The sequence below is a fragment of the Cryptomeria japonica genome, unplaced genomic scaffold (assembly GCF_030272615.1).
Source record: "Cryptomeria japonica unplaced genomic scaffold, Sugi_1.0 HiC_scaffold_734, whole genome shotgun sequence".
NCBI classification, from domain to species: Eukaryota; Viridiplantae; Streptophyta; class Pinopsida; order Cupressales; family Cupressaceae; genus Cryptomeria; species Cryptomeria japonica.
Genome location: NW_026729510.1, coordinates 1,572 through 11,255, shown reverse-complemented (window position 1 = coordinate 11,255; position 9,684 = coordinate 1,572). Strand labels below are relative to the sequence as shown.

General features: G+C 58.2%; 1 non-coding gene across 1 annotated transcript; it reads left to right on the top strand.

The window, feature by feature from the left end:
• The first annotated feature begins 7,575 nt into the window (after positions 1–7,575).
• Positions 7,576–7,694, top strand: LOC131872698 (5S ribosomal RNA). The gene has a single exon (XR_009370809.1). It is a non-coding gene; the product is annotated as a 5S ribosomal RNA (ribosomal RNA).
• Positions 7,695–9,684: the final 1,990 nt, after the last annotated feature.

Sequence of the window (9,684 nt, the reverse complement as noted above, 5' to 3'; positions counted from 1 at the left end):
CCCAACGGCTAGACGGAAGAGGCTTCAGGGCCGCCTCGGAATGGTCCAAGCATCGGACGCGCTTGGGGCGACTACCAGTGACAACCCCTTATCCCGCGATGCGTCTGATACACAGATAGTTCCAAGGCGGCCGAGGAGCCTCACCGCATAGCAATCGGGGTGCGAGGCAAGGGATGCGGCGAGAAGGACCCAACGGCTAGACGGAAGAGGCTTCAGGGCCGCCTCGGAATGGTCCAAGCATCGGACGCGCTTGGGGCGACTACCGTTGCCAACCCCTTATCCCGCGATGCGTCTGATACACAGATAGTTCCGAGGCGGCCGAGGAGCCTCACCGCATAGCAATCGGGTTGCGAGGCAGATTATTGGGAAGGGAACCCCCTGGGATGCGGCTCAAGCAGTGCCCAAAGGGACTGGAATGCGGAATCACATCGAGAGACCCAAATGCTATACGAGGGCTCAAATCGAATTATCGATTTGGCCACGACATGGACGCATCGGAACGACTACCTTTGCCGAACCACTCGCAATTGCATCCATACCGAAACCAATAGACATTTCCGTTAGAGCCCTCGCATAGCATTCGGGAATCTCGCATGCCCCTCTAAATCGACCAATGCTGGCGCTCAACGAAAATCCGAGCGCTACCACCGTTCGAGCGCCAGCATTGGTCGAGTTAGAGGGGCACGGGGGAGAATGCTCCAGTCAACACCTCCCCTATATAAGTTATTTGTCCGATTCTCGCACAACCGTAGTCTGCCTCGTCGAATCAAACAACGGTCCCAGATTCCGACTTCCGTTCCGTAGAGACCCAAAAGCTAGATGGAGGCTCGCAAGAAAGAGAGTCGGCGCATAGCAATCGGGTTTCTCGAACGTTTAGGGACCGAGCTCACTTGCGGATAGGGCAAAATCCGCCAAGCAACCCAAAAGCTAGACGGGGGCTCGAATCGAATCGCCTAGGCGGCCACAACAACGACGTGTTGGATCGACTACCAGTGCCAAACCATTCAGCAAGACTAGTCTGTGTCGAGGCCGGATAGAGATTCTCAGAGAGCGCCCGTATAGCATTTAGGAGACCTGCCGCGTCCCTCACACTCGACAAATGGTGGTGCACGTTTATAAATCCGAGCGATCCCAACCCTTTCAAGCACCAACATCGGTCGAGATAGAGGGGCACGGAGGGGGCTGCGTGAGACAACACAGTCCCCTATATAAGTTATTTGTCCGATTCTCACACATCCGAAGAATGGTCATCAAATCGGACAACAGCCCAAACTTCCGACTTCCGTCCCAGAAAGCCCAAGAGCTATCTAAAACGTTCATGGCCGGAACTCGATCGCGGCTATACCAGTCCGCCAAGCAACCCAAAAGCTAGACTGGAGCTCTAGTCGAATCACCTCTGTGGCCATTGCAAGGACGTGTTGGAGCGACTACCATTGCCGAACCATTCCGCAGGTCGAGTCCATACCAAGGCCGCATAGAGATTCACGATGAGCTCCTGCATAGCAATCAGGAGACTTGCCGTGTCCATCACAATCGATAAATCCTGGTGCAAGATTTTTGCATCCGAGCGCTCCAACCAGTCGAGCACCAGCATCAATCGACATAAACGGGCACGGGGGGAGGATGCTCGAGAACACTACCTCCCCTATATAAGTTATTTGTCCGATTCTCAAGCAGCCGAAGTCTGGTCATCGAATCGGGTCAAAGACCACAACTTCCGACTTTACCCACAATGCAAGTCATCGAATCGAACATCGGCCCCCGAGTCGGACTCCATGCGTATGTCAGGTCATCGGACCCAAATTCCGCCTTCCTGCGCATGGCGGGCCATCAATATCAACTCGGTCATCGGACCCAAACTCCGCCTTTCTGCGCATGGCACGCCTTCAAATCGGTCATCGGACCCAAATTCCGCCTTCCTGTGCATGGCGGGCCATCAACATCAACTCGGTCATCGGACCCAAATTCCGCCTTTCTGCGCATGGCACGCCATCAACTCGGTCATCGGACCCAAATTCCGCCTTCCTGCGCATGGCAGGTCATCGGACACAAATTCAGACCTCGCCAATATGCCTACGTATCGAATCGGTCATCGGACCCAACTTCCGACTTCATCCATACTGTAGGGTCTTTGAGGTTGGCGCGGTGCGCTCAACCCGGGGAGTCGACCCATCGAAGCATACACCTCCCCTATATAAGCTATTTGTCCGATTCCCACACCTGTGTAGTTTGCACCTCTGACCAGGACATCGACCCCAACTTCCGAACTCGACTGCAACGACGGCACCAGCGCCTTGGTGCGCACCTTGCGACGCACAGTCCCAACATTCGCCTTCCTGCACATGGCAGGTCATCGGACCCAAATTCCGACCTCGCGAGTATGCCTACATATCGAATCGGTCATCGGACACAACTTCCGACTTCATCCATACCGTAGGGTCTTTGAGGTTGGCGCGGTGCGCTCAACCCGGGGAGTCGACCCAACGAAGCATACACCTCCCCTATATAAGCTATTTGTCCGATTCCCACACCTGTGTAGTTTGCACCTCCGATCAGGACATCGACCCCAACTTCCGAACTCGCCTGCAACGACCGAACCAGCGCCTTGGTGCGCACCTTGCAACGCACAGTGCCAACATTCGCCTTCCTGCACATGGCAGGTCATCGGACCCAAATTCCGACCTCGCGAGTATGCCTACATATCGAATCGGTCATCGGACCCAACTTCCGACTTCATCCATACCGTAGGGTCTTTGAGGTTGGCGCGGTGCGCTCAACCCGGGGAGTCGACCCAACGAAGCATACACCTCCCCTATATAAGCTATTTGTCCGATTCCCACACCTGTGTAGCTTGCACCTCCGATCAGGACATCGACCCCAACTTCCGAACTCGACTAAAAAGACCGCACCAGCACCTTGGTGTGCACCTTGCAACGCACAGTGCCAACATTCGCCTTCCTGCACATGGCAGGTCATCGGACCCAAATTCCGACCTCATGAGCATACCTACTAATCGAATCGGTCATCGGACCCAACTTCCGACTTCATCCATACCGTAGGGTCTTTGAGGTTGGCGCGGTGCGCTCAACCTGGGGAGTCGACCCATCGAAGCATACACCTCCCCTATATAAGCTATTTGTCCGATTCCGACACCTGTGTAGTTTGCACCTCCGCTCAGGACATCGACCCCAACTTCCGAACTCGCCTGCAACGACCGAACCAGCGCCTTGGTGCGCACCAAAAGTGCGCACTTTTGGAGGGCACTTTTGTGCGCTCCAAAGGTGCGCACTTTTGGAGGGCACTTTTGTGCGCTCCAAAGGTGCGCACTTTTGGAGGGCACTTTTTGGAGGGCACTTTTGTGCGCTCCAAAGGTGCGCACTTTTGGAGGGCACTTTTTGGAGGGCACTTTTCTGCGCTCCAAAGGTGCGCACTTTTGGAGGGCACTTTTTGGAGGGCACTTTTCTGCGCTCCAAAGGTGCGCACTTTTGGAGGGCACTTTTTGGAGGGCACTTTTCTGCGCTCCAAAGGTGCGCACTTTTGGAGGGCACTTTTTGGAGGGCACTTTTCTGCGCTCCAAAGGTGCGCACTTTTGGAGGGCACTTTTGTGCACTCCAAAGGTGCACACTTTTGGAGGGCACTTTTTGGAGGGCACTTTTCTGCACTCCAAAGGTGCGCACTTTTGGAGGGCACTTTTTGGAGGGCACTTTTGTGCGCTCCAAAGGTGCGCACTTTTGGAGGGCACTTTTTGGAGGGCACTTTTGTGCGCTCCAAAGGTGCGCACTTTTGGAGGGCACTTTTGTGCACTCCAAAGGTGCGCACTTTTGGAGGGCACTTTTCCTGCGCTCCAAAGGTGCACACCTAGGTGAGCACCTTCGACCACACCTTGTAGCACACCAAACTCTGACTTTCGACTTCATCCGCAATGCAGGGTCTTTGAGGTTGGCGCAATGCGCACAACCAGGGGAGTCGACCCATCAAACCCAACACCTCCCCTATATAAGCTATTTGTCTGATTCTCATACATGCGTAGCCTGCAGGAGCAATTAGGACATCGACCCCAACTTTCGGCTTCTAAACGAAAACAAGGTCTTTGAGGTTGGTGTAATGCGAACAACTAGGGGAGTCAACCCATCAAACCCAACACCTCCCCTATATAAGCTATTTGTCTGATTCTCATACATGTGTAGTCTACAGGAGCAATTAGGACATCGACCCCAACTTTTGACTTCTTAACGAAAACAAGGTCTTTGAGGTTGACGTAATGCGCACAACCAGGGGAGTCGACCCATCAAACCCAACACCTCCCCTATATAAGCTATTTGTCCGATTCTCATACATGTGTAGCCTACAGGAGCCATTAGGACATTGACCCCAACTTTTGACTTCTTAACGAAAACAAGGTCTTTGAGGTTGGCGTAATGCGCACAACCAAGGGAGTTGACCCATCAAACCCAACACCTCCCCTATATAAGCTATTTGTCTGATTCTCATACATGTGTAGCCTGCAACAACGATTAGGACATCCACCCCAACTTCTGAATTCGTCTGCGTTGACCGCACCAAAGGTGCACGCCTTGGTGCTCACCAAAATCCGACTTCCGACTTCTTCTGCTATGCGGGGTCTTTGAGGTTGGCGCAGTGCGCACAACCAGGGGAGTCAACCCACCGAATGCAACACCTCCCCTATATAAGCTATTTGTCTGATTCTCATACATGCGTAGACTGCAGCAATGATTAGGACATCCACCCCAACTTTTGACTTCTTAAACAAGACAGGGTCTTTGAAGTTGGTGCAGTGCACACAACCAGGGGAGTCGACCCATCAAACGCAACACCTCCCCTATATAAAGCTATTTGTCCGATTCTCATACGTGTAGTCTGCAGCAGCGATTAGGACATCGACCCCAACTTCCGAATTCGTTTGCATTGACCGCACCAAAGGTGCACGCCTTGGTGTGCACCTTGGAGTGCACTTTGGTGCTCACCTCGGTGCACACTTTGGTGTGCACCTCGGTGTGCACCAAAGGTGCGCACCTTGGAGCGCACCAAAGGTGTACACTTTGGAGCGCACCACATAGGGTCTTTGAGAGGTTGGCGCAGTGCGCACACCAAGGTGGGTGTTGAGGTGCGTGCCGAGGTGGGTGGGTGCTAGGGTGCGCTCCATGGTGGGTGCCAGGGTGGGTGCGTGCTAGGGTGGATTCCAAAGAGGGTCATAGGGTGGGTGCCAAGGTGGGTTGGTGATATAGTGGGTTCAAAGGTGGGTACTAGGGTGGGTTCCAAGGTGGGTCACAAGTTGGGTGCCAGGATGCGTGGGTGTTAGGTTGGGTGCCAAGGTGGGCTCCTGCGTGGGTGGGTGCTAGGGTGGGTTTCAAGGTGGACGCGAGGGCGGGTGCCAAGGTGGGTAACAAGTTGGGTGTTAGGATGGGTGAGTGCTAGAGTGGGTGCCAAGGTGGGTGGGTGCTAAGGTGGATGCCAAGGTGGTTCACAGGGTGGGTGGGTTCTAGGGTGAGTTCCAAGGTGGGTCACAGGTTTAGTGCTAGGGTGCGTGTCAAGGCGGGTGTCGAGGTGCCTGGGTGCTAGGGTGTGGATGCCAATGTGGGTCATAGGGTGGGTACTAGGGTGGGCTGCAATGTGGGTGCCAAGGTGGGTAACATGCTCGGTTGGTTCTAAATTGGGTGTCAGGGTGGGTGTGCACCCACCTTGCCCGAGGTGGGTGCCAAGGTGCCAGTGTGGGTGGGTGCTAAGGTGGATGCCAAGGTGGGTGAGAAGGTGGGTGATAGGTTGAGTGGTAGGATGGGTGGGTGCCAAGATGGGTCACAGGGTGGGTGCAAGGGTGGGTAGGTGCTAGGGTTGGTGTCAGGGTGGGTGGGTGCTAGGTTGGGTTCCAAGGTGGGTGCGAGGGTGAGTGTCAAGGTGGGTCACAGGTTAGGTGCTAGGATGGGTGAGTGCTAGGGTGCAAAGGTGCCAGGGTGGGTGCTAGGATGGGTCGATGCTAGGGTGAGTGGCAAGGTGGGTCCACAAGTGTCAAGGTGGGTGCCGAGGTGGGTGCCAACTTGGGTTCCAAGGTGGGTGCCAAGTGGGCGACTGCTATGGTGGATGCCAAGGTGGGTCACGGGGTGGGTGCCAAGTTGCTAGGTTGTGTTCCAAGGTGGGTGCCAACGTGGCTGCTAGGGTGCGTGGGTTAAAGGGTGTGTCACAACGTGGGTGCCAGGATGGGTGCGCACCCACACTGGCCAAGACGGGTGCAAGGTTGGGTTCCAAGCCCGGTCACAGGCTGGGTGCTAGGATGGGTGGGTGCCAAGGTGGGCACCAGGGTGGGTGCACCCACCCTGGCCAAGGTGGGTCACGGGGTGGGTCCTAGGGTGGGTAACAGGGTGGGTACTAAGGTGCGTGCCAAGGTGGGTCATGGGGTGGGTGCCAAGGTGGGCACCAGGGTGGGTGTGCACCAACCCTAGCCAGGGTAGGTCACGGGGTGGTTGTCGGGGTGGGCGTCAAGGAGCCAAGGTGGGTGGCAAGTAGCCAAGTTGCGTGCCAAGGTGGGTGTCGGGGTGGGTGCCAAGGATCCAAGGTGGGTGCCAAGGAACCAAGGTGGGTGTCTGGGTGGGTGCCGAGGTGGGAGCCAGGGTGGGTCCCAAGGTGAGTGCAAAGGTGGGTGCCAGGGTCAAGGTGAGTGCCAATGTGGGTTCCAAGGTGCCAGGGTCAGGGTGAGTGCCAATGTGGGTTCAAAGGTGCTAAGTTGGGTGCGAGGTTGGGTGCGAGGGTGGGTGGGTGCCAAGGTGTGCTAGGTGGAAGCCCGGGTGGGTCGGCATCCCATGGGTGTCGAGTTGGGTGCCTGATGGGTGCTTCTTGTCAAGTTTTAGTCGTCGGGACTCATTTCGAGCCTTAGAGGTCGTTTCTTGTCCGGTTGCCCTGTCTTCGACCTGGGAACCCAATTTTGGTCCTCGGGTCCCATTTTTTTTTGTCTCGCATCCCACTTTTGGCCTGTGGCCTTTTCGGGGTCGATTCTCGTTTTGGGCATCAGAGCATGTTTCTTCTCCTAAAACCCAATATTTGTTTATTAAGTCTCGGAACACATTTTTGTTCTCGTGGACCCATCATGGGTCTTGGAACGCATTTGTGGTCCTTGGGTCCCATTTTGCATCCCGAAACTTGTGTTTTGGTGCTTGATCCCTATTTTGGGTGCCCACCTTGCACCAAGTGCGCACCCGGGGCAAACCGAGCGCCTTGGTGCACCGGGGCAAGATCGAGCGTGCACCCGAGGCGCCCCGAACATGCACCAAGGTGCACTCGGCCCACATGTGAGCGCAGGTCGTTGCGCCCGAGGTGGTGTGTGGGCACCGCGTTGCAGACGGGACACTGCACGCACACGACGCCCCGTCCAGGTGCACGCACGTAGGCCGGGCCGGGTGCACACCCGACGCCCTAGCAAGGTGCGCGCACCCGGGCAGGGCTCACACTTGGCGAACGGGGCGCACTTCGCGAGGGAGGGTGTGCACCTCGACGGGGGTGGGTGGCCGGGGTGGATTCGCACGTGGGTCGCGGTTTGCTAAGTACACACTGCGACAAGCTCATAACGGGTGCGATCATACCAGCGTTAGTGCACCGGATCCCATCAGAACTCCGCAGTTAAGCGCGCTTGGGCCGGAGTAGTACTAGGATGGGTGACCTCCCGGGAAGTCCCGGTGTTGCACCCTTTCTTAGTTTTTCGCCGGGCGTCGCAATGCTATTTGAATAAACCTTTTGCCCGTTTGCGTTCTCGTCGGGGCCGGGCCGGGCCGGGGTGCGCTGCCCGCACTACCGCGCGCGCGGGGGCGACACCGAGCGCGCACCCGAGGCGCCCCGAGCACACAGGCCACGGTGCAACCCGGGCGTTGTGCGCGCACCCCGGTGCGCCCGAGGTGCTGCGCGCGCACCCAGGTGAAATCGGTGTGCACCTCGGCCAGTGCGCGCTCGGTCGAGTCGCGCACGTTGGCCAAGGTGCACGGTGATGTTTCTTACTCTAAGGTTCCGCACCAGACGCCCGGGACAGGTGAGCGAAGCTGGGCGGGGCCGGGTGCGCGGCCGGGGCAGGTGCACGCAGCTGGAGAGAGCTTTGGAGCACACCAGAGGTGCGCACCTTGGAGCACACTTCGGAGCGCACCAATGATGCGCTCCATTCAAAAGTTTCCTGAAAAGGCAAAAAAAGTTGAGATTATAGAATTTCCCACTTGAGAGATTGTAAAAAAAAAAAATTTAAAATGAAGGAAACGCGGGTGCCAAGGTGTGCGCGCCCGGGTGCGCAGCCCAGCCAAGGTGTGCGCACCAAGGCGCCCACCCTGGCGAAGGTGCACGCAAGGTGCGCACCCGAGGCAAACCGGACAATTAACCCAACTTTCGACTTCGCGCGCACCTGCGCACCTTGGAGCGCACTTCGGAGCGCTCCTTGTTGCGCACCAATCTTGGGCACCTCGGAGTGCACCATGGCGCCCACCAAGGTGCGCACCCGGGGCAAACCGAGCTCCGACTTCGTGCGCACCTTGGAGCGCACGAAAGGTGCGCACCATGGCGCCCACCAAGGTGCGCAGCCCAGCCAAGGCGTGCGCATCAAGGTGCGCACCCTGGCGAAGGTGCGCACCCGGGGCAAACCGAGCTCCGACTTCGTGCGCACCTTGGAGCGCACAAAGGGTGCGCAACCCAGCCAAGGTGTGCGCACCCCGGGCAAACCGAGCTCCGAATCGTGCGCACCTTGGAGCACACTTCGGAGCCCTCCTTGGTGCGCACCGATGTTGCGCACCTCGGAGCGCACCCGGGGAAAACAATGCAATTAACCCGACTTTCGACTTCGTGGGCACCTCGGAGCGCTCTCGGGTTCGCACCTCGGAGCACACCGAGGTGCGCACCTTTGATGCGCTGCCTTCACCAATTTCCAGAAAAGGCAAGAAAACATTGAGAAGGTGTGCGCACCGAGGTGCCCACCCTGGCGAAGGTGCACGCGAGGTGCGCACCCGGGGCAAACCGGGCTCCGACTTCGTGCACGCCATGCTGCGCACCTTGGAGGGCCATGGTGCGCACCTTGGAGCACACTTCGGAGCGCTCAATGGTGCCCAACCCAGCCAAGGTGCCCACCGCGGCGAAGGTGCACGCGAGGTGCGCACCCGGGGCAAACCGGGCTCCGACTTCGTGCACGCCGCACCTTGGAGCACACTTCGGAGCGCTCCTTGGTGCGCACCAGGGCGCGCAACCCAGCCGAGGTGCCCACCCCGGCGAAGGTGCACGCGGGGTGCGCACCCGAGGCAAACCGGGCTCCGACTTCGTGCACGCCATGGTGCCCACCGCGGCGAAGGTGCACGCGAGGTGCGCACCCGGGGCAAACCGGGCTCCGACTTCGTGCACGCCGCACCTTGGAGCACACTTCGGAGCGCTCCTTGGTGCGCACCAGGGCGCGCAACCCAGCCGAGGTGCCCACCCCGGCGAAGGTGCACGCGAGGTGCGCACCCGGGGCAAACCGGGCTCCGACTTCGTGCACGCCATGGTGCCCACCGCGGCGAAGGTGCACGCGAGGTGCGCACCCGGGGCAAACCGGGCTCCGACTTCGTGCACGCCGCACCTTGGAGCACACTTCGGAGCGCTCCTTGGTGCGCACCATGGTGCCCACCAGGGCGCGCAACCCCGCCGAAGGTGCACGCGAGGTGCGCACCCGGGGCA